Source organism: Prenolepis imparis, unplaced genomic scaffold (assembly GCF_030444845.1).
Source record: "Prenolepis imparis isolate NDT839.2.m4 unplaced genomic scaffold, iyPreImpa1.0 SCAF_8, whole genome shotgun sequence".
NCBI classification, from domain to species: domain Eukaryota; kingdom Metazoa; phylum Arthropoda; class Insecta; order Hymenoptera; family Formicidae; genus Prenolepis; species Prenolepis imparis.
Window position 1 is genome coordinate 11,056,184 of NW_028141166.1, and position 22,088 is coordinate 11,078,271.

Sequence of the window (22,088 nt, forward strand, 5' to 3'; positions counted from 1 at the left end):
AAATGACAAAATTTTATAAATAAGATGGAGATGGCAGAGAGTTTTCTGCGCAAAAGTAAGCAAAACTTTCGCCATAATAATAAGAGCTATTTCAAATGGAATGCTCTTTTCGGAGTACTTTGATCCGAGATATCGCGGAATGATGCAGGGCGGGAGGATGCTGTATGCGCGCAAAGCTGTCTCGATGCCGCATCGGAAGAGTCATGGCACTGCAGTGCAGCAGGACTGCAGCAGGCTCCGAAATGTAATACAGTATGCGGTCACGAAAACTCGCAACTATGTCGGAAAAATGCAATAGGCACCGGAAATTCGCCCAAAAAAGAAACCGGACTATAAGTATACATTACGAGGTGCGGGACTATATTAAAGTTTAATCGCGCACCATCGAGTTTATATTTTTTACAAATAATTATTCTTCTTTAATGATAATATCTGATAAAAGTGATGGAAAGAAAAAAAATTTATTTTATTGTCAATCCGGCATTTTTGACGTTTCAAAAGTTGCACATCGTTCGCGAAATTTATGATTTCAGATAGTAAATTGTGATTGTTAGCACATTATTATGAATAAGATAGGCATCATGTATAGAGTTACATTGAAAAATAATCGATTAATCTGCAATATAAGATGGAATAAATTACAAGATAGTACTTTAACTGATTTTCACAAGAACCTTTTTAAAAATTTTTTGAAATATACGTGCATACATGTATATGCAAAACAGATGTAAATAATAAATCGATGTCGACAAGCTTTAAAATATAATGATATTATTAATAATAAAATGCACATTCGATATAATAGAATAAAATAAATCTCGATAATTAAATTTTGAAAATTATAACAAATGAATAACTCTTTAAAATTTAATTTTCTAATGTGAAAAAGTTGATAGTTTATATTGTACAATTTAATATTAGACGGTGTATCTTTTTTAACTACGTTTCAAATATAATTTTAAAAATCTAATATATCTTTTAATATATATAATAAATACGTTCGTATAATGAATAATTAAATTTCTATTTATGTATGTACTATTTTTCGCACGTGTATAGACGTAAACGCACGCGGATGTTCGCAGCCAGTCGCAAACAACCACAGCATTCGTATGGTGCACGTTATCGCGTAATTGCGGGTTAATTCGAGGCTGGCAGGCGACAGCATACAAGGCGTGGGCGATTCCTTAGGCCTGTCTCGTTTTGTCGTTTCGCGTAGCTGCACGCAACCGCATTCGCCAAATGACAGAGACGTCTCCTAGTAGTCTCTCGGGATCTCTGTCTAGCGCTCGTTGAACATATTTTACGCTTCGTCGCGCGAGACCGACGATTGTTCGGGCTATAATTTACATGGAAATCAGGCGCGCGAAATCTAGAGGCTCATTTACAATGCTCTCGGATTCACTACAATAAGAGAAGACGCGTAAGATTTATTTATCGGGTATATACGAAAAGCATGAAAATCGTGTGTTTTACTGAGAATATTAACAATCTTAGGAATTTACCTTCATCTAGAAAATATTTTCGATTTAAATTTTACTAAAATAATTTTTTTTATTTAAATTATTATTAAAAGGGCAAAGGTAAAAAATTTTTATTAAAAGGACTAATTGTATAGATCCTTATATCTGTACACATATCTTGAAGACGTTTTCTTTGATATAAAAAATTACAAACTTGTATAATTTGATAAAATAATTTTTTGTTTGAACAGATTAAAATCTTTATGATAAATCTGACATATATATAAAGAACATATAATTCTTTTATTTTAATGTTCTTTAGAAAATATGTTCTCTAAAAATAGCTGTATTCTAATATTTTTTGTGACACATTTTTCTAATGACAAATCCTTAATTTTGTATAAAGGACATTAAGCATCAATGATAAACAGATAGAAGAAAACATAACTGTTTAATGTTTAATCTATATTCCATTGCGTTGACGTGACCCGCAATGCAGAATTCTAGATATGTATGTCGATAAACTCTATACAGAGCGAAGGAAATCCTGAAGACCGACAAAGTCGATCTCGACGAAGTCGGGATATCGAACATGATTCAATCATTTATTCACAGTGCGCGGGCATTCGTTCATTCGTATGGTTAAAAAAAAGAATCGGTTCTCCGGGATTGAAGACGGAGAAAGCAAAGGAATCTGAAGAACGAGTGGCACTTAAAAGAGGATGTCGATGCAGTCGGATATACGGAGTATCGCGATTCCAAGTTCTCGGTTGCCGATGGCGCATACAAGATTTTCCATGTGTCGGTGCGTTATGTATAACTAACACACGCGTGCGTAAAATGTAAGTTTGCCGAGAGAGATCAGGCCTCGGATAGGTCGGGGCTTCTTTGGCTGCCAGGTATAGACCTGAACCCGTATGCCTTAATAGAAACGCCCACGCCCTCATTATGCGGATATCGTAAACATTCCCCTCATTCGCGGCAAACCCGCGCGCGATCTCCTGTATGCAAATATCATCGACCTCCCTCGTTCCCTTTTACCTGCCGTTCTTGTCCTGTACGGTAGTTTGCACGCCATCGCGTAAAGCGGTCTGCTTCGGGCCTAAAGAGATGCTTGCCCCTTTTCGGTTTGCCCGCGTTTCCATATCTCGATTCTTGACGATTGTCGTCGTCCTAATACTCCTCGAAAACGATTTCTTATGCTCGAAATGATTTATCAGACTTTATACTTATAAAGAATAATGCTCACTCGAAGAAATTTAAATTTAAGAGAAGTCATTGTGACAAAAAGATATTTTTTCAAAATTTATGATATTAAATAATTGACAATTTGCAATTATTTTTTGTTTTTTTTTTGTCATCTACATAATCTTCAAGTTTAATGTATGTCTAGTAATTATAAGAATTTCAAATTTATATTTTATATTTTAATTTTATATTTTATATTTTTCATTATTTCTCAATGTTGGAATAAATTAATTAAAAAGTTTAACAAAAATCAATGTCACTATATGCAAAAAGATGGATATGCTGTCATATGAGGTCAAATCATAAAACATGAAGGAAGAAAGTAGCGACCAATGTGCCAAGGGCCAAGATGACTCACTTTCGCGCAGAGTTGAATTACGAACTACCGGATATGTGGTCGCTGGCAAATGGGTTTCCGCTATAACTCCCATTATACACATGAACTTCCCGCGCATACAAGACGCGAATATTATGACGCTTTTACGAGTATGATATTTAATAGGTTGTAATACTTTTAATGTATGTACGTATATTTATTACGGTATTTAAAAACTGCGCGTATTAAAATAATACATAAATTTTTAATAATAATTTACTTATCTAGTCTCAATTAAACATTTTAATAAGTGTAAGTAAAAAATCCTAAAATTATAAAATGAGAAAACGTTATAAATTGATATCATATAATATTAAAAATTGGTGGGATATTTCCGGAAAGAAAAAAACGATAAAAAACTTTCAAATTCCAATTCCAAAAATGATCTCTGACTTGGCAATTTCTTGAAACTCCTTTATTATACAAAGTTGCATTGTGCCGCGAGAAATCGCGGCAGTGCTGACAACTCGGTCGCATGTGGCATGCAATCGTCACGGTGCGCGAGCGTGTAGTCAGCGATGATGAAGAGAGAGACGCGCGTACTTTGTCTTAAACGTCAAGGAGTATGTATCTCCACCCGATGGTGCGATGGTCGCGATCATCGCGAAAGATCCGAGATGGTAAGAGAGAGAAGGAGAGAGACGCGACAAAAGCGGGAGAAGGAGGGTGAACGAGAGAACGAGGAGAAGGAGAGTAGTAATAAGCTGGCGCGCGCGATGATGAGTGGCTGGCGTAAATTAGCCGGCACGTAAATTAACCACCCCCGACGAGACGCGCCGACGAATAACGGCTTGAACGAGGGGCAGAGGCGCGCGATATCGCACCGGGACACCGGGTTAAAAAAAAAAGAGAGGCTCGCAGCAGCCCGACCCCGGGGGCTTCTAATGAACGTCGCGTGTCGCGCGCGAGAGTGTTCTTACCTTGCTCCCTATTTCTTCACACTGCCTGTAATCTTTATAATTGTCTATCGTTGCTTCAAGGATACGCGCGAATTATTATTTGTGCAGCGTCCGCGCAAACAGATGATGTGCATAAAGAATTTTTTATTTCGGCTTCCAATGAACGGTGATGTGACAGATGTGAGCTTTCTTTGTCGTTTTATGTCAAAGGAAATTCATATGTGATTTATACTGACAACTCTCTATATTTTCTTGAAACGCTCGACCATAAATATTGAAATAATTTTTGTAAATTATAATCGTAAAAATCAATTAGATATTAGGACAAGAGAGAATTTAACATTTTTCAGCTGCTTAAATCAAAGAAGTTGACGTATATACGTGCTTTTCTGGTTTCTATAGTAAATTGTCAAAAGCCTGTCAGTATAATACATAATAAATTGTCAAAATCTCAGTTTAAAAATTTTTCTGAGGTACTTGCTGAAGTATTCTCTCGACATTGCGAAGACAGCAGAGTCAAGTGCACGCGCCGCATAAGATTGGAGGCTCCAATTAAAGTTGCCCGAATGGGCGAGCGCAATTAATTAACGTGTCGGTATAGCCGAGATGCCGAGGAAACCTTGCAGCCGACTATGGCGGAAACAGCGAAACGCGCGCGTTCACGAGCCTAAGATAGAAATTAGAGTCCGCACAAACCGCCCGCTCTTTTCCTCGCTGTCGTCCTTCTCTTTCTTTCTCTTTTACTTTGCGGCCATGTAAACAGTATCCGCGCTCGCGATCATTATAATTAGAGCCGTCCCGCGAACAGGTGCCGATCTAACGACCACCGATTGCTGCTGCGACCGATCACGAAAATTGAAAAAAAAGTCGGCCGGACACGCGCGCCTTTATCGGTTTTCTTTCCTGCGAAAACGTACCGGCTGACTGTACTCGATCATTACGTAGCGTAAAAATGCAAGGTTTGCTTATTACATGAATTCGTGACGACGCGGTTTTTTTCTTTCTTCGAAACATCACGCGCACGCACTTCCCGTTGCTTGTTTGATCGTCGCATTCCTATGAGTCGAGTCTGCAACTTAACGACATTAATTCCGCATCGGAAATCATAAAACTTTTCTTTATATAGCAGAACAAGTGCTAAAAAAGTTGGACGACATATCCGTAAAAAATAAAAAATATTGAAAGAGCAATAAGTACTTTTGTTTCTCAACTCTCAAACGCGTTTATATTTGTAAAATGTGTAATATACAATATATGAAAAAATATGTTAATTATTTAAAACTGCTACATATGTAATTTCGGATAAGTAAAAGATATATAAGATACATATGTAATTTAACACATGATTTTCTTGCACGGAATATATTACAATCGCTCTCGTAAATACGCGCGGAAATGATACTGATGGTAAATCACGGGCTAATTTTGTGCGTGACTCAAGTCGATGGGCGGAACGGACTTGTCGAAATATTTTACCAAAACCTGATATCACTGTGTCGAAAGAAGTGACCCTATATATTATCCGCACGAGCGTTTATTAATATTTTCTACAAAGGCATATAAAATTGCGACTGACCGTATGTTGTATATTATGCAAAAATGGGATTCGTGCGAGCGAAAATGCGGGGAAAAATGAGGGGAATGGAGGGCGGTACGTAAAAATTCACGGGTTCCTCATTCACGTGCACATAGCGAAATGGTGAAATTACAGATGCTGAGCTGTAGGTGACCGAACGTATCTGCATGTACAAAACTAATGCTCGATCGTAACAAGTAAATTGCCCCGGATGCTGACGGATATTATTTCTTCGAGACATTTTTTCTTATCCAATAAATTCAAAGTTTTCGATATCAAGTATCTTTCGAATTCAGTTAGCAATTATTGTCAATTGATACAAAACACATACAATTAGAATTACATGGTTAAAAAAATAAAGTTTTATATATTTCTGAAACTTTATTAAAAAATTGAAATCGTGTTAAATCTTTATCATCGTCTCTATTCGTCGGATTCAAAATCATTTTCGCGATGAATGCCACGTTCATTTGATAAAGTGTGCGGTGAAAAATTTCGCGCGATGTTAAAATGCGGCGTCAAGCGTTAGAGAGAGAGGAAAAAAAAAAGAAACGCGCTGGTGGATCGTAAAGGCGAAATATACCGCAGTTTACAGAATTATCCGAAGTGCGATCTCTCTCACAGGATGGCTTCCCCCTTCATCCTCTTCGCCATGGCATCCTCGGCGGTTTCCATACGCCGCAACGCGGGCGCGACGCGTCCTACATAAATCACCCGTCGTGGAGAGAGAGTCTTTTGAAATTATATAGCTCGGCCAAGACGGGGAGAAGTCCGCCCGCGGATTTTCAGAGTTCCTCGCAGAGAGGAATATGGCGCGATATCGCCGCCACGATATCTGGATGGCAGATCGGGCCGAGTCATCGAGCGCGAGAGATGCACTCCTCTTCTCTCGTATCGATGTATCGATACGAGATGGCCAATCTTTTTCTCTCCGCACACGCGCTCTGCCTTTCTCTGTCTTTCAACGAATCGACCGCCCGAGCAGCGTTACCGCTCGCTGATGGTCGATCGGAAGAGAAAATCAATTGCGAGACTTGACGGCTTTATCGGGAAGAAAAAGGAATTTTATAGAGATAATTCTATTTATTTTTATAAAATATTTGAAATTAATTCAAATAAAGTTTTCTGAAAGGAGATTAATAAATTAACATATATCCAATTAACTTCAAACTTTATCAGAACCTGATTAAGGTATCGTTGATTACTTCAAAATATTTAATGCAAAAAATAAGAATATTTAAATAAATAACGGTACGATAAAAATTTGAGTTTGAATTGCTGTGGATATTGCGAATGAAAAGATGGAGCGATCAGCTGATAGCTGTCAAGCAGTGGCAATGGCGGCTACGAACGCTCGCGAAGCGATCTAGAAGCGATCGGCGCGCACAAGTCGATCGATAAAGAATGCATCTCGGTCGTAAATCAATCCGAAGTAATCTTGGTTCGACACCCGATCCACCCAACAGCGTGGGCGCTCGTTGTCGTCGACTGCAAGCGAGCATCCTCGATACGGATCAAGATGTATCTACCCCCTTCTCGATATATAAATCGACTCGATCTCTCGTCGGAGGAAAGGAAGCATCTTATGAGCCGCTGCTCGTTAAATTACGAAATTAAATCTCACGACGCGAAGAGCGAGAAATTAACGGTCCCGCGGATGTGACAAAAACGATAAAGTGTTGATTAACCGTATCGCAGTGGTTTTCATGCGATCATGTCCGCGATTATTATAGGGCACCGATAACACGAATCCATCACGTCGGAAAAAAAAGAATGATACGTCCGATTCAATTACTATTGTATTTCAGACAAGCAATCCCCGGTTTTACACATTTTTTTGTTCTCCGAATTCTCATACCTTAGGCCATGATGAGTTTTCATTCTTATTTAGCAACAAAATATACTTGGCAATCTAATATACAATATCGATATATCATGTTTTTTTTTCACATGATAAAGCAATATGTATGTACCGTAACTCGAAACTTATTTTGATCAACTGTACGATTTCAAGAAATGTGTTAAATCTTATAACGTTGCGAGAATACTCTTTTTTAATATCCGCTGTACTTTTAAAAAATTAACATTTTTACGACTTTTGTGTGACAGAGATTTTAGATTAATATCACTAAAAAAATAGTTAAATGAAAATGTTACGGTGAAGAGAATATAATACCCAGGAACGTTGCAAAAAGTTTTTAGAGCTAACTAGCAGACTTGTAGGTGCGAGAGATCAGTATAAGAAAATAGCTCAACAGATAGAACGGAAAGATAAATGATCCGCAAGAGAAAGAGAGGGTAAAGGGGGAAGGGAGAGATGAAGAGAAGATGCGTTAGGATAGATGGACGGCGAAGGTATTATATGGTGACTATGGCGAGTAGTGAAGGCGAGTTTTTATCGCGGCCATCTGGCCGACCGATCGTCATTACCTCCCTAAGTGATCCTCGCATGACCGACCGGACTTTCCACCACGTCACTGTACAGCTCACGTTACGAGCACCCACCAATTTTTCGCGGATATCACCGTTGCATTTCCGCAGTCGTTGTTTGTCGGACGAGCCGCAAAAGTAAAGCTTTCTTTTCAAAAATATAAAGTTATTTTTGAAAAAATCAAGGAGAAAATTTGATAATAAAATGTCTATAATTTCCATAATTAAATAAATTTACAAACCATGAGATGCAGTGATATAAATATTTTTCACCTGTACATATAATATAAACAGGTGTTTGTGGGATGGAGTTATTTCAGAATGAGTTAATGAGGAAGTAATCCAACACGTGTGTTGGAGAAAAAAAAAAGGATATACCATGTGCTGAATAATTAATGACAGATTTGAATAAAATTCATCGTATTCGCGTAAATTAGATTCGTTTTTTTGCATATATCTTATACAATATCGCACGATTAAACGAAGCTGTATTCCCAAAAAATCTGTTGAACATAAATATAAAACCAATGACGCGAGAATTATGATACTCCACATCGTCGCTTAATATAAAAAAATTCTTAAATTTATTATAGATCTTTTTTAATTTATTCTTACACAATTGTATTGAAATTTAACTTTAATAAGAAAGAAACTATACTCCGAACAGAATGTGTGTTGCAAAGCGTTTAATTTTATTTTTTTTTTTTTATTTCATAATTTATATATCAGGGTTATAGGTTTTGTTGTTACAGATCGTTACAAACCGAGATTGAATGTTATAACCGGCGAAAAGGGGATGAGAAAATCGTGTTGCGGGGACCTGGCGTCTGGAATAGCTCGTCGCGTGTCTTCTTATTCCTCTTCGCGTTTTCGACCCGCAGAAACATTTCTCGGCGATGCACGGAACGAAAACTGATTTACGCGACTAATTTCAGAAAACAGATAACATGGGAGACAAATGGAATCTGTTCGGGGCATACAGAAGAATTTATAGAACTTGCGTTATTCATACAATGTGTTTACGGAACCCACAACACACATTTTTCGATGAATATTAATGAATGCTTTAAATATAAGTTAAATATGTAGCTTTTTATTTTTTTAATTTTAATTAATTAGTTGTTGAACACATGTCATATTGACAGCATTTGCACCAAAACAATAATAATTTAGATACATTAAAATCGTAATGAATAAATGAAAAAAAGTAACAAAAAAATAAAATTATAGAATTCGAATAAAAGAAAATTTCTATTAAGGAAAATAGGATAAGAAATGTAGATTGATAGATATTACAAATAGATAGAAGAATGAGAATGTGTTAACTTCTCGCAGAGATCATAAAATTTAATTAATTCCATAACGAATCAGTTAATAAATAAATAAGTAGCATATTATGTACTCCTTTCTAATGATATAAAGGTTTAAAAATGCATGTATACTTATTGCTAATCTTGTTCTCAATGACTGCGTTTATGCACTCCTTCGTGTATTTCTGACTGACAGAACGCATAACAGAAACTGATTTATGTCACCGTTTCGCAACTAGTCTACGGATAGTCGGTTGTCTTCCCCGTTTTTGCAGATATTTTGTTTTACGGCTTCATCGGTGGCAACGGATCAACCGATCCCTCTAATACTCGGGCAGGATCGTGAGTTTCTCCACGAGGAAACACGGGTTTGATTGCCGCAATAAAGATGTTTCGTAGTAGTTTCTCTTCGCGCTAAAATTGACGCAGACGAGCGGGACAAACAGAAAGAAATGGAGATAAAAATAAAGATAGATAGATAATGATAGAGAGGGAGAAAGAAATAATAAAATAATCATGTTTCCATCATTGGAAATCGTATGTAATCGTATCTTAATTTGTTGCAGGCCTCGCGGAATTCCAAGCTGCGTGCATGTCTTTATAAGACGGAAGGAAAAATGTTGCCCAACTCGGTGAGTTGCGCCTTCAGGCGATATTGATTTATTCTTATTCGATAATCGCATAATTAATAATACTTGATAAACGATTAGTGGAAAATGGGATTAGTATTACAAATTAATTCGAAATTAGAGATTCTCTCTTCAGAAGAAGGAACCGTTCAATCAATATGATTGATATATCAATCATATTAGCGTGTGACTCAATGTTGACGATTTTGATTCGAATTTATCACGATTTTTATCCCATATTTGCGATACCGTCATTAACTTTTTATAAATCCATAATTTAAATCCACGATTAATACGGACGGATTTTTTTCACCGAAAGAAAAGGAAAAAAAAAGCGCATTCTGTGAATGCAATTAAGAAAACGCGCCTTCCGATCGGCGATTTAATTAACGCGTGTTAACTTGTTTTAATCATCGGCGATTTTCTCCTCCCTCGAGCTCGGCGGGAAAAGATGAAACGATCGTTAATAACGATGACACATTTTTAATTACGCTCAGCCCACATCGCCGACCGAAAATCACCAAATCGATCGCATACCTACCGATCAAGCACCGCTCGTTCATTTATCAAACATAATTATGAAGACTTTGACGAATGCGCCGGTTTCGCGACAAAGAGGCTTTCCCTTCCTCTACCTCCCTCGCTGCTTCTCTTCCCGATCGCGCGTGTGATACATTTTCGCCAAAATAAAACGATCGATTAACAATCTTTCGAGTTATCGACTTTCATCTTGCTCGCCTTGCGACTCGTTAATTCCAATGATTTATTACGAAGTAAAACGTGCCGCTTTCATCTCCGGTGAGAATTCCGAAGAAACATCCGGTTTCGCGCGAAGAAACATGTTACAGGATCTATTACTCATTACAAGTCTCACTTTATCAGGCATGACTTTTTGGTCTCTTCTAAATTATGTAGACTATTATAGACTCTAATTTAATTTAAAAAAATTTTACCCCCATCTCGCAATCTAAACAAAATATTACTATGTTATTATATAGATAATAAATAATGACAGCTATGTTATTATATACTCGTATATAATAAATAATGACAACTTCGACTATCGTTAAGAGGCTATTTTGAAAAATATATTGGCGACATGTTTATATATAAAATTTAGCAGCATATTAAATTTAATTTATGTCATCCGTATTGAATGTGGCTTAATCTTTGAGAGTTCGTCAGCTAATTCAATATGCAGTCTGTGCAAGGAAAGGTCAGAAAATGAGTGCAGCACACTTGCTGCAACAAATCAAACTCTAATGCATCTCATTGAGTCTCTGCAAAGTGCGTGTACACGCAGCCGCGTATCGCTTCTTGAATCGAGACAAATATTGAGACATTGAGATATTATCCATGTCAACGATGTCTCAATATGACTTTGTTGTCGTTTTATGCATCGAGTATCTTATCGCTATAAGAAGGACAGCCGAGTATTTTTGACTCGATGAATCGAGATAATCGTTGAGCTTTGATATGCTTTATATCACTCATACAAAAGAAAATTATAGTGTCTCATCCATGTGAACTCGCGTACGCAAGAACTCGTCGTGAGAGGAACTTCGCGAATTCGCGATAAAGCAATTAAAGTCGATGAGATTTTGCGCAATTTCGCAAACGGCACCCGCTATCTCCGGTCTCCGATCGAGATCGATAATCATTGGTTTGATACGGTCTGTCGCACAAACAGGAGATAGAATAACTTGTATGCACAGCTATTACGCCAGCAGGTTTGCTTTTACACGACTATACTTTCATCCGCGTAAAACCCGGTGACTAATTTGTACCGTTTAATTATTAGCTTGATTGACGGCCGATTTATTTTGTACCAATGAAATTAAAGACAATATCGTTATAGCGATTTTATTTCGTGGATATATATACTATAATAATTCATAGAGTTCATAGATACGTGTTTTTAATTTAAAAAAATTGATGTTTATTCTTCAGAGTGTAATATATTACAGGAAAATATAGCTTTTTGAAAGATTTTATAGTCTTTTGACTTCAGGGTCTTATAAAAATTTTAATTTTCAGATATCTTGTGAAATTTCTCGTGTTTATTGCGAATGAATTTTTGTGAGAAAGAAAAAATCCAAATGTCTATAAATCTTAAAGATTTCGAAGCTTTCTTTCCAAAAATTATACGAACATTCGTCTCAATCGGAAGTTTAAGAATAGGTGATATATAATTTCGAGAAGAAGAATCAGAGCACATACGATGATTCTCGTGGGTTTACTTACGTTTGCATGTTCTATTGGGAGATTCCTCGAACGATCTCTGGTACGTAGAGAAGTTCTACGTCTGCGAGGAAGACGAAGACTAAATAAGAGGCATAGAATTCGAGAAAAGAAGGGAGAATACGCGATCTGGGACAGGTGCCACACGCTAGGGCGCCCACCATGGCCGGTTAATGGGATCTCGCCGGCGGTTTCGCCGTCTTTCCGCGCCATGAGCTCTTGCCATAATTGTCGCATAAAGTCGACACATTATTGCGTTACGGCCTTCCGCGGAGGCCCGGCGAGATATTACAGCTGTTTCGCGGGACCCACGTAATGACGGCCCCACGCGACGTCGCGACGTCGTCCTTCCGAAGAAGAACTCCCATCCCCCGAATCCTCGTTGAGAATTAATGGAAATAAGCGCCGAGGAGAAGGAAGGGAGAGAGTGAGAAGCGACAGACATCGTCGCTTTTCCAAGACGACGAATCGTCTTGAGATGAGAACGATTATCGCGCAATTCTTTCATTCCGATGTGTAATCGCGGCTCTTTATCATCCGCACGATGTTTATGCATTACGAAGGGGAGATTCTCTCTTTTTCCCTCCCTCTCTCTCTCGCCGAGATTCCTAGATAATTTCTCATTTTTGTCGACGGTTTTGACGACCGCGCGCAAAAACAAAAACGTGGAAACGATGATGGAGAAACGTTTGTGATGCGTACGACAGGAATGTCTGGAAAGTTTCCGCGGTATTCCCGACATCCCGTACGAGATTGTTTATTTTCGAGCGGACGAAATTGCAAACAAGCCACTCACTCCGCCTGGATTCCGCGCGAGGACAAACAAAAGACATTAGCGTCGATCTCTTCACGTTTGTACAAGTCGCCACGGCGCCTCCGCGTTGCACCGGCATATGAATCTTAAAGTCAATTGCGTATCTCAACGGTACATACACTAGGATAATATTAGAAGTGAGGCACTCTGAGCTAAAATTTTTCTATGTTGATCTCGCTTAAAGTGACAATATTAATTATTAATAATTCTAATTTTTATAATTATTATTCTTGATATTAATTACGATAATCAAAATATACATTAAAGTATTTAATTATTTTATTGGAAAATTTATTATGAATTTTTAATTCATTTTTTATGAGCAATTTATCCAGCTCGGCGCGTCTCGAATAAGGAGGGACACTGCGTGTGGGGCGAGCTTTAGCTCGGAAATTACGTACGCGCTTTTGTACGGACGCGTTGGCGGACACCGTTTTCTAAATCACTTACTGCCACTCTCCGCGCTTTCTCTCTTTTTCCTGCGGTCATCCTCGTTGCTTCATATCTTCGTCGCTCGCACGTAAGGAGAGCCGCGACAATGTCCCAAATGACGTTCTATTTTCGCGAGGAGACGTCGATCTCCCGGCCGGTCGTAAAACCGTGGTCGCAGGTGCATTAAACCTAGAATAGGCTCCTTGACTTCACTTTGACTTTGCTGCGCTACAGTGCCTCGCCCTAACTGCAGAGCAGTCTCGAAGAACTTCTCTTCGCGCCGAATCTTTGGTTGAAGTGTCCCGTAAAATTTTACTAAGAATAGGAAGTTTGCTATGTGTGTTTGGTTCCGAAGGGGAGTTTCAGAATGCGGAATTCGACTGTTATTTATCCTGGTTGAGTTTGTTGAAGATTCTTTAATTCGCCAAGTTTATCTCACCTGATTAGAAAATAGCTATAGAGATTGATACGACGCATCACGTACTTGTCGTTTTGTATAGAGATCGTAAAGGCAATCGATAAATATTTGTTTCAACATTTGCGACGTATTTATATATTTTTCATTCCGTGCTTCGCACTTTAACATCGCGAGATAAGAAAACTTTGCACAGCAGAAACTTCGTTATCTAAGACATGAAGAATCGATGCATTACTCTAGTCTATAATTAAACTAGACATGAAATTATTTAAAAATAAAGTATAAAAGTTTATATCTACGACACAATCGACAAATATAGTTGAAAATATATTATATTTAAATAATGGATTATAATATAAATTTATCGATAAGAAAGAAGCCCGCACTAATCATATAGAAAATCTATCCCGGTAAAATCAATTGGTTTTTTCATATGTTGTAGCTTATGACTTACTGAACAAAAGATGTAATGGGCACGAAGCTCAATAATGGACAGTTATCGAGTTATAACCAGTCAAACATGAAAAATTCGGGCTGCCGAATAGTATAGAACGCTCTACACATAACTCTACACTCATAACCAGAGATGGTAAATCGCGTATATTAGTTCTCGGAAGTTTTAGTCGAAAAAAGGTTCATCAAAAATATTTTGAAAACATCTCGAATTTAGCTACACGAATATAATAAAAAATAGGCATTTTTGTGGAAGATTTTTGTTCACGGAGCTTTTCAAAGTCATTCAAAATTCAAAATTCAAAAATAATGTCACCAGCTAACAGATTTTGTAAAACCCTATTATTTTTGTTTCAAATATTTTTCCAAAAAATCAATACTTTCCGAGATTTGACTATTCGGCAGCCCAAATTTTTCATGTTTGACTGGTTATAACTCGATAACTGTCCATTATTAAGCTTTGTGCCCATTACATCTTTTGTTCAGTAAGTCATAAGCTACAACATATGAAAAAACCAATTGATTTTACCGGGATAGATTTTCCATATGATTAGTGCGGGGTTCTTTATATAAAAAACAATAATAATTTATTATAATGCATTTTTTACTTGCTAGTATATCATTGTAATTACGATATATATTTCGGTTTTACACGAGTAAAAAACACACAAATATTTATTATTAAGCAAAATATAAATAAGAATGATAAGAGAGAAATAAAAAGAATACATAGAATGTTATGGCTAACCCAACGCGATGCAAATAAATTTCTGCAAAAGCAATATTCACATTTGTACGATATAGCATGAAAAAAAAGAAAATATAGAATGAAAACGAATTTTCTTTTTCCATATTATAACATACTAGAAAAACTTATTACCGAAAACTTTCACGTCGTAAATTCCAAGGTTAAGAATCCAATAATTTGATGATAAGAGACAAAGTCACAAGGCAAAGGGACAAAAATAGCTCGAAGAGAAATTATCGAAAATAAAGCTATCGAAATTAACAATCGACAATTGTATTGCTTTATACAACTAGTAGTTTTTATATACTACTAGTAGGTTTTATTGGTAGATGTAACACAACGAATCTCAAATGCACGACAGAGATCATGATTAAAAAGAAAAAATTGTGCGCAATTTAAATTAAGACAAATTAAAATTATAATATATACATATAAATTAATAACACAAATATGACATAAAAACGAAATTTGATTTACCAAATGATTAACCAAATGATTAACCAGATGAATTTCGATTAGTCAATACAAAATAAAATACAATTTGATGATATAATAGCTTGCGGAAAATCCGAATGATATATTATTAATCAACGTACTTTCCGTAACATAATTTTGAGAGTGCGGTGTAGCAATCGACTTCCGCATCGGTTAGCCGCTTCCCTTCGAAGATTAGAGTTAGTACCCCGCAAGAGGGGCCGATCTTATCAAGGAAATGCGCGGTCGGCAGAAGACGTCCGGAAGCGTAGAAGACGGTTTCTCGTCCGTTTTTGTCGTAGCTAAAGGTGATAAATCTCCACGGACGAACGGAGGAAGATTATTTCTTTATTACATCGACAACAAAAAAAATGCACCGCTACAGGATGCTTGAAAGAATTTGACGTATCAATAGTGAATATTTGTAAGAAGAGGCAATAGTGAGAAAATAAAAATTAATTAAAGGAACATTTATATCATTAGATTATTATGGCCATTATTCTTGTAATTTTAAAATAAGTTCAAAGTAAATAAAATATTGTATATATATGTATATATAATTTATACCAAAGCAAACTTGAAAAAAGAAAATAAATTATATATAAAATATACATATAAGATAATAAATTATATATACTCAGATATAAACGTTCCACTTTGAAAAAGAACGATTCGTTTAACCGACCGTGACAAAGTTAACCGTTCCGCGTGCTGGCTTTAAATTCCTGAAAATTTATCACCGGTAAACCAGATTGAGAACTCTCAATCAACGTTTCCGACGATTCAAGTGACGAGACTTTAAGAGGGACAATCTAATTCGCTCGCTTATGCATTAAATCCGAAGCACAACATTTTTCTTTTCTCATAGACTGCAGGTAGTCAAAATGACGTAATCATCAATCGTGCCAAAAAAACCAAGTCTAAGCAAATGGAAAATCTTTTTAGGGAGTCTGATAATTTTGATATCTACAATTAATATATGAAATAGAATGACATTCTATAATTACATTACATTAATATAAGACAAAATTAGAATAAAATCTTGGTTGAATTTATAATGCTATTGCGTTTGTTAATTTGTCAACAGAAAGACTTTATATCTATCATACCGATAATCTACATTTATTGTACGCGAATATTATATGCAAGTCTTTACATGCGAATTTATATAGAGGGATCGCCGTACGCAAATCACGATCGATAAAGACATCCTTTTAAGGTAGATATTCAAAAAGCGAAGTATACGACTTGGCAACGCGGGACAGATGGGCCAATTAAAATTAATCATCGCCGTAGTCCGGAAGGTATTCGAAGATCCGCGACCTGTATCGAGCCCGTAGTTATTTTTTCGAAGAAGACACACACCTGGCGCGCCATATTCGCACCCAATCTCCTACGCGGCAAATATATATTTTATAAATTGGGGTATAAATTGAAATAATAATAACATAAGGCGATGAGCCTGCGAAAAAGTGATAATAGCATGTCTGATGGTATAAAATGTTGGTACCTCAAAGCAGGTATATGAGAGATAATGTTTCTTTTTGTGTGAGGCTATCTCTTTCTTTTTCTCGATTTATTTAAAAATTCTATTAAAGTATAAATTACAAAAAAGGGCAAAAAAATATTATTAATCAGTCATATTTAAAATATATTACACATTGAAAATAAAGTGATATTAGTAAATATATTGTCCTATATATTAAAATTAGGGTCTGTATGTTTAATGTTCCGTTAAAAGGTATACTGGTATTATGTTAAATAATAGTAGTCGATATTTTTTCCACATATGGCTAATTTGACGGTTTGTTTAAACATCTGGATGTTTGGCTAGTTGAATATTTGGATACCAGGATTTTCGAGACGCTGGCGTACTCAAAAATGTAAATATTTTTTCGGTGTTTGCATTGACTTGAGTCAATATTGAATGTGTTTCTCGCACGTGATCGGGTTCTAAATTATGCGTCCCAAATCGTGCGCACGTGTCAACGCGTCTCAATTTCAGAGAATAGCTGTAGTTTGAGACCCGCGACATCAAACAACCGAAAATCCAATGGGCTATCGTTCACGTTTATATAATAATCGATTATAATTTATGTTATTAGTAGATTTTGATTTCGATCGCAATTCCGAATAATTTCTCTCTAAATTAATCGTTACTTTCATATGAATCCGCGTTCACACACAATAAATGAAATAAGCTAAAAAATCATAATAAAATCCACATAAAAAGAGATATCTAAAAAAGATTCATCATTCTTTACAAAGAAACATTAAAGCGGATATCTTGAAAGAATCCTTTAAGATGTCGACAACTATTTCTCACACTGTTATTAAGATTTTTGAGAAAAATTTATGACTTACGGAGACGGCGTTTTTTATCAGTCTCTAGAAATCGGAAATCGCGAAATTTTTCAATTTATGCATTTCTATGCGAAATATTGCATTCTGTTGTACGAGTAAAGCCGATCCTTGGGAACCACTGACCGAGAGCCTCGAGACGTCAAACGTGTAGGGCTGCTGTAAGAGTAAGAGGATAGCGATCCGATCTTCGATAAGAGCCGCTTTCTGTATGTATATGAGCCGCGAATACGAGAGCGCCGCAGAGATGAGGCGGTGGTATCTCATCTTCGACTCTCGAGGCGCGTGGTCGAGTATCGATATCTCGCGATGCGTTGCCTCCCGCGTGGAAAACGCAGATACCAGTTGGGTTAGCGAAGAACTAGAGATATTTTTGATCGATTAATCAAAATGATACCACACACATCTCTCTTTTTCTTATTTATCTTGTTACTTGCAATTTTCAAAACTGGTTATTTAAATCTTGATTAGTTATTCTGGTTATTTAAATTTCGATTAATTAATAGATCGATATTTTATAAGTAGTTGGCGTTTGTCTTCGATAAAATATTGATATCGAATTTTTCAACAGTTCAATACAGGTTCGATAGATTTGTGTAACAGGCTTTTCAAGAGAGCGTCACGTAAAAGACAATCATTTCTTAATGTCTTGTTACTTTTGCAATTTATCGTTGTTTAGTGTTGTGATCATCATTATTGCAAAAAGGATGAACGAGACGATTTATCATTAATATATATATAACATTAAACACGATTTTTCAACGGTAATGAATAAATCGACGATTAGACCATTAATCAATCGTGTGAAAAAAAAATCACCCATTATTCCTCCTAGACGTTTTGAAAAGAGGATCTATAAATACTCTCGACGTTGATGATTTCCGAGTCGATTTTCTCCTCAATATTTCTCAAGTCCTAAAGAAGCGGGAACGGGGAGTAGATGATCGTGCGAGGATCTGACGAGAGAAGCTCGACTTAACTCGTTAACTCCGGTAGCTGAGTGGCACTTTGGCGACTTCGCGATCACGCGCGGCAGGTATACGTACACCTACTTAACGACCCAACCAGGCCCAACCCAGCTACCTGTTCGACCATAGAGAATGATCGTTTTCCTAGCGCCGGCGATCGCTCAGCGACAGCAACTGTTGCGGAAGCGAGCGAGCTGCAAGATGCAGAGAGGCGGACGAGAGAAGAACCGTCCGGAGATTAACGCTTCCAGCGAGAATCGAGTATTATCGCTAAATAACTGAAATCAGTGCGTTCCCGCGACGCGATCGATACATCGTTAAACCTTCATTGCACCGTATTACCTTCGAGTAATAATTCCAATAAATATGATAAAGTACACATCATTGTGTTAGAATGTCTCACTAATTTTACACATTTTTATTACGTATAGATAAAGACGTGTGATGGTATTGTTGAAAATACATAACACTTTTCATATTGTGCGACAAAACCCTAGCCACTACGGGAGAGAGAAAATTTTTTTTATCTTAAATGTCTTTTTATTCTACGCGAAATGTTGTGAATAGAAACATGAATGTTTATAACGATGCCGAAGAGCAATTTATTACAAGCGTCGCAATACTTTGGTTTTTTACGAAGGTGAACATCGTATTCATATATTTTAAAGCTCGAAAAAACCAGTTATGTACATTTATGGAAATATTATGTAAGAATTATATACATATAATGTTACGTTGGAAAAAATCTTGTAAATTATGAAACATTAAATACCCATCGACGACGGTATTCGCGTATAAAGAAGAAGATTTGTTGTTAAAACGTTGTCATATCATATTACTATATCTTGTAATATGATATCAATATCATTCACGCGAATAATGTCATATTTCAACTAATCGTCATGTGCAGAAACTTGTATATTAAATTTTTAATTTTCAAATTCTATTATATACAGGGTGTCCGGTAATAGTCACGCCAACCGTCGTGTGCAGATTCCTGGGATCATTTGGAGACGATTTTTCCTCAGCAAAAATGTCGAGACACCAATAATTTTCGAGTTATAAGCGATTGAAAATAAAGGGTTTTTCGCAAACTAAGCCTTGTGGAAATAAAATAATAATAAATTCACATTCTTCAGTTAATTTTAGGTAGAGTTTACTTTAATAGAATTTTAATTTAAGGCTTAGTTACAAAGATACACGATGGCAAAAATTGAAAACATGCAAAAAATAATGACCTCCCTCGACATTTTCGCTGAGGAAAAATCGTCTCCAAATGATCCCAGGAATCTGCACACAACAGTTGGCGTGACTATTACCGGACACCCTGTATATATAATAGAATTTTGATATTAATGTATTAAAACATCGGATATCATATCACGTGAGCTATTGCTCGGCAATTAAATAAAATATATCAATAGAGCACAATAGGCATGTTCGAAATCATTGGAAAAATTCGGAGAACATCGCGTTTATCACTCGCATGCGCTCAGCATGCAAATGCAAATGTATGGTGTAGCAGCTCCCGTACGCGAGAGAGAACGGCGCAGCATCTCTGAAACGCGAGATGCGCGACCTTGAACTCGCATCCCAGGGTCGATCGATAGGCGCCACGCGCGTCTCCTGACCTATATAAACATCGGGAATTCCGGGAGAGGGAACACGAGAGGGAATATGAAGTGTGAAGAATCCTGCCAACTTTTCTCGCGTGTAAACATCCAACAAAGTTACAAAAACCATAAATGAATATCTTTGCACTTTGATACGCGTTATCTTCTAATTTCGTTCTGTAAAAATAGTAGAAGAAACAAATTTTTTAACACTATATATAGTATATATAAAACCGCACGCGATAAAGCGAGCGCGATGTGTTTACGTAAATCCGCCTACAAACATATTGCGTAATAATTTTGAATCGAACCATCACCATCGCACCATCGAAACCGGCGTTAACGAGATACCGAGAGATGTTATCGGACGGGTTATTTTAGGGACAATGTCGATATATGTTACTACCTATTAGTTTTTCAAATTGCCGTTGGTCGTTTCGATTTTCGTTCGCGTTTTCCCCCATCGTCGTCGTCGCTTTGAAAATTTCAAAAACATGATTCACGAGTAAATAAAACGCACCCGACTCCTCGAACCGGCGATCGATTAAAATGCAAATTCACCAGCGTCCAATTAACAGTAAACATGCGGCTTGTCGCGTGGACGTCGATTTTTGTTAGTTGACGCAAGTCGCCGGCGACAAAGCGATGTCGTCTCTCGCCGCTGCCAGGCAATTAACGATCCTCCCGCTGGTGAAAAATGCGAAAAAATTCATCGCCGGAAATCGCGAACCGCCGCGTCACATCCGTCGCCGCGGATGTATCCTGCTGCTCGTCGCCAGATATCGGCGGGAGGATTTGCATGCAACGGATCGCCAACAAACACACACTTGGCGGTACCAAGTCGCCCGCGTGGGCGTTAATTACTCCGTTAAATCTGTCGCATCGCGTTAGTGGGAGTGTGTGTTACACATCGCGATACCGGCTGCGTATATAAAACGTCGACAGATACGACCTGTGTCCCGGACACATTGCAAGTATATTTACGCTCGACGGAAGATAGGCTGCGGTTGTGCATCTCTTTCTGTATCTCTCTCTTTCTGGCCAGTTACATCGATCTTGATTAACTTTGCAATGAATAGATTCTTCGGTCTTTTTCTTTAGTCTCTGTTAAAAAAATATAATTTGTATCATATATTGCTATATTTAATAACAAAAGTGATTTATGATGTGAAATTACGTTCGATATCTTAATACAAAATAAAATTAAAATTAATTACATTTTGTATTAAGATAAAAATATTGAGCAGCTCGATTAAACTGAGTTAATTAAATTAAATCATTAACAATTAATAAATAAACAATTTAATATTTATCATTGAAGAAAATGTGAGAAGTACAAAGGACGAGCAAAATTATATTGAAACAAAATATTGATATTTATGAGATATTGATTGTTATAATATAATAGATATATAAATATAATAATAAATATTACTTTAATAAATACTAATATTATTTTTTAAGACTAATATATAATGGAAAATATCTGTTCAGCGTTTTTCGGGGCTTCCCTGAGACGCAGATTGTCTTCACATATCGTTTTACAAAATAATCCGGGATCCAGCGAGAGGCTCGTGAGATTTATTAGCACGAAATCTGTGTGTACCGGTCGTAACAACGTTCGCTCGTAATATA

General features: G+C 36.8%; 1 protein-coding gene across 4 annotated transcripts in view; it reads right to left on the bottom strand.

Annotated features, from left to right (window-relative positions):
• Nucleotides 1-22,088, bottom strand: part of Klu (zinc finger protein klumpfuss) — a 67,155-nt gene that overhangs the window by 16,894 nt on the left and 28,173 nt on the right. Inside the window, exon 2 of one of the 4 annotated variants that reach the window (XR_014425808.1) lies at nt 19,715-21,557. The exons of the other annotated variants lie outside the window; for them this stretch is intronic. The gene's annotated coding sequence lies outside the window, so the exon portion shown is untranslated. Of the gene's footprint in view, nt 1-19,714; nt 21,558-22,088 lie in introns of those variants that run through there. 4 annotated transcript variants of the gene reach the window in all.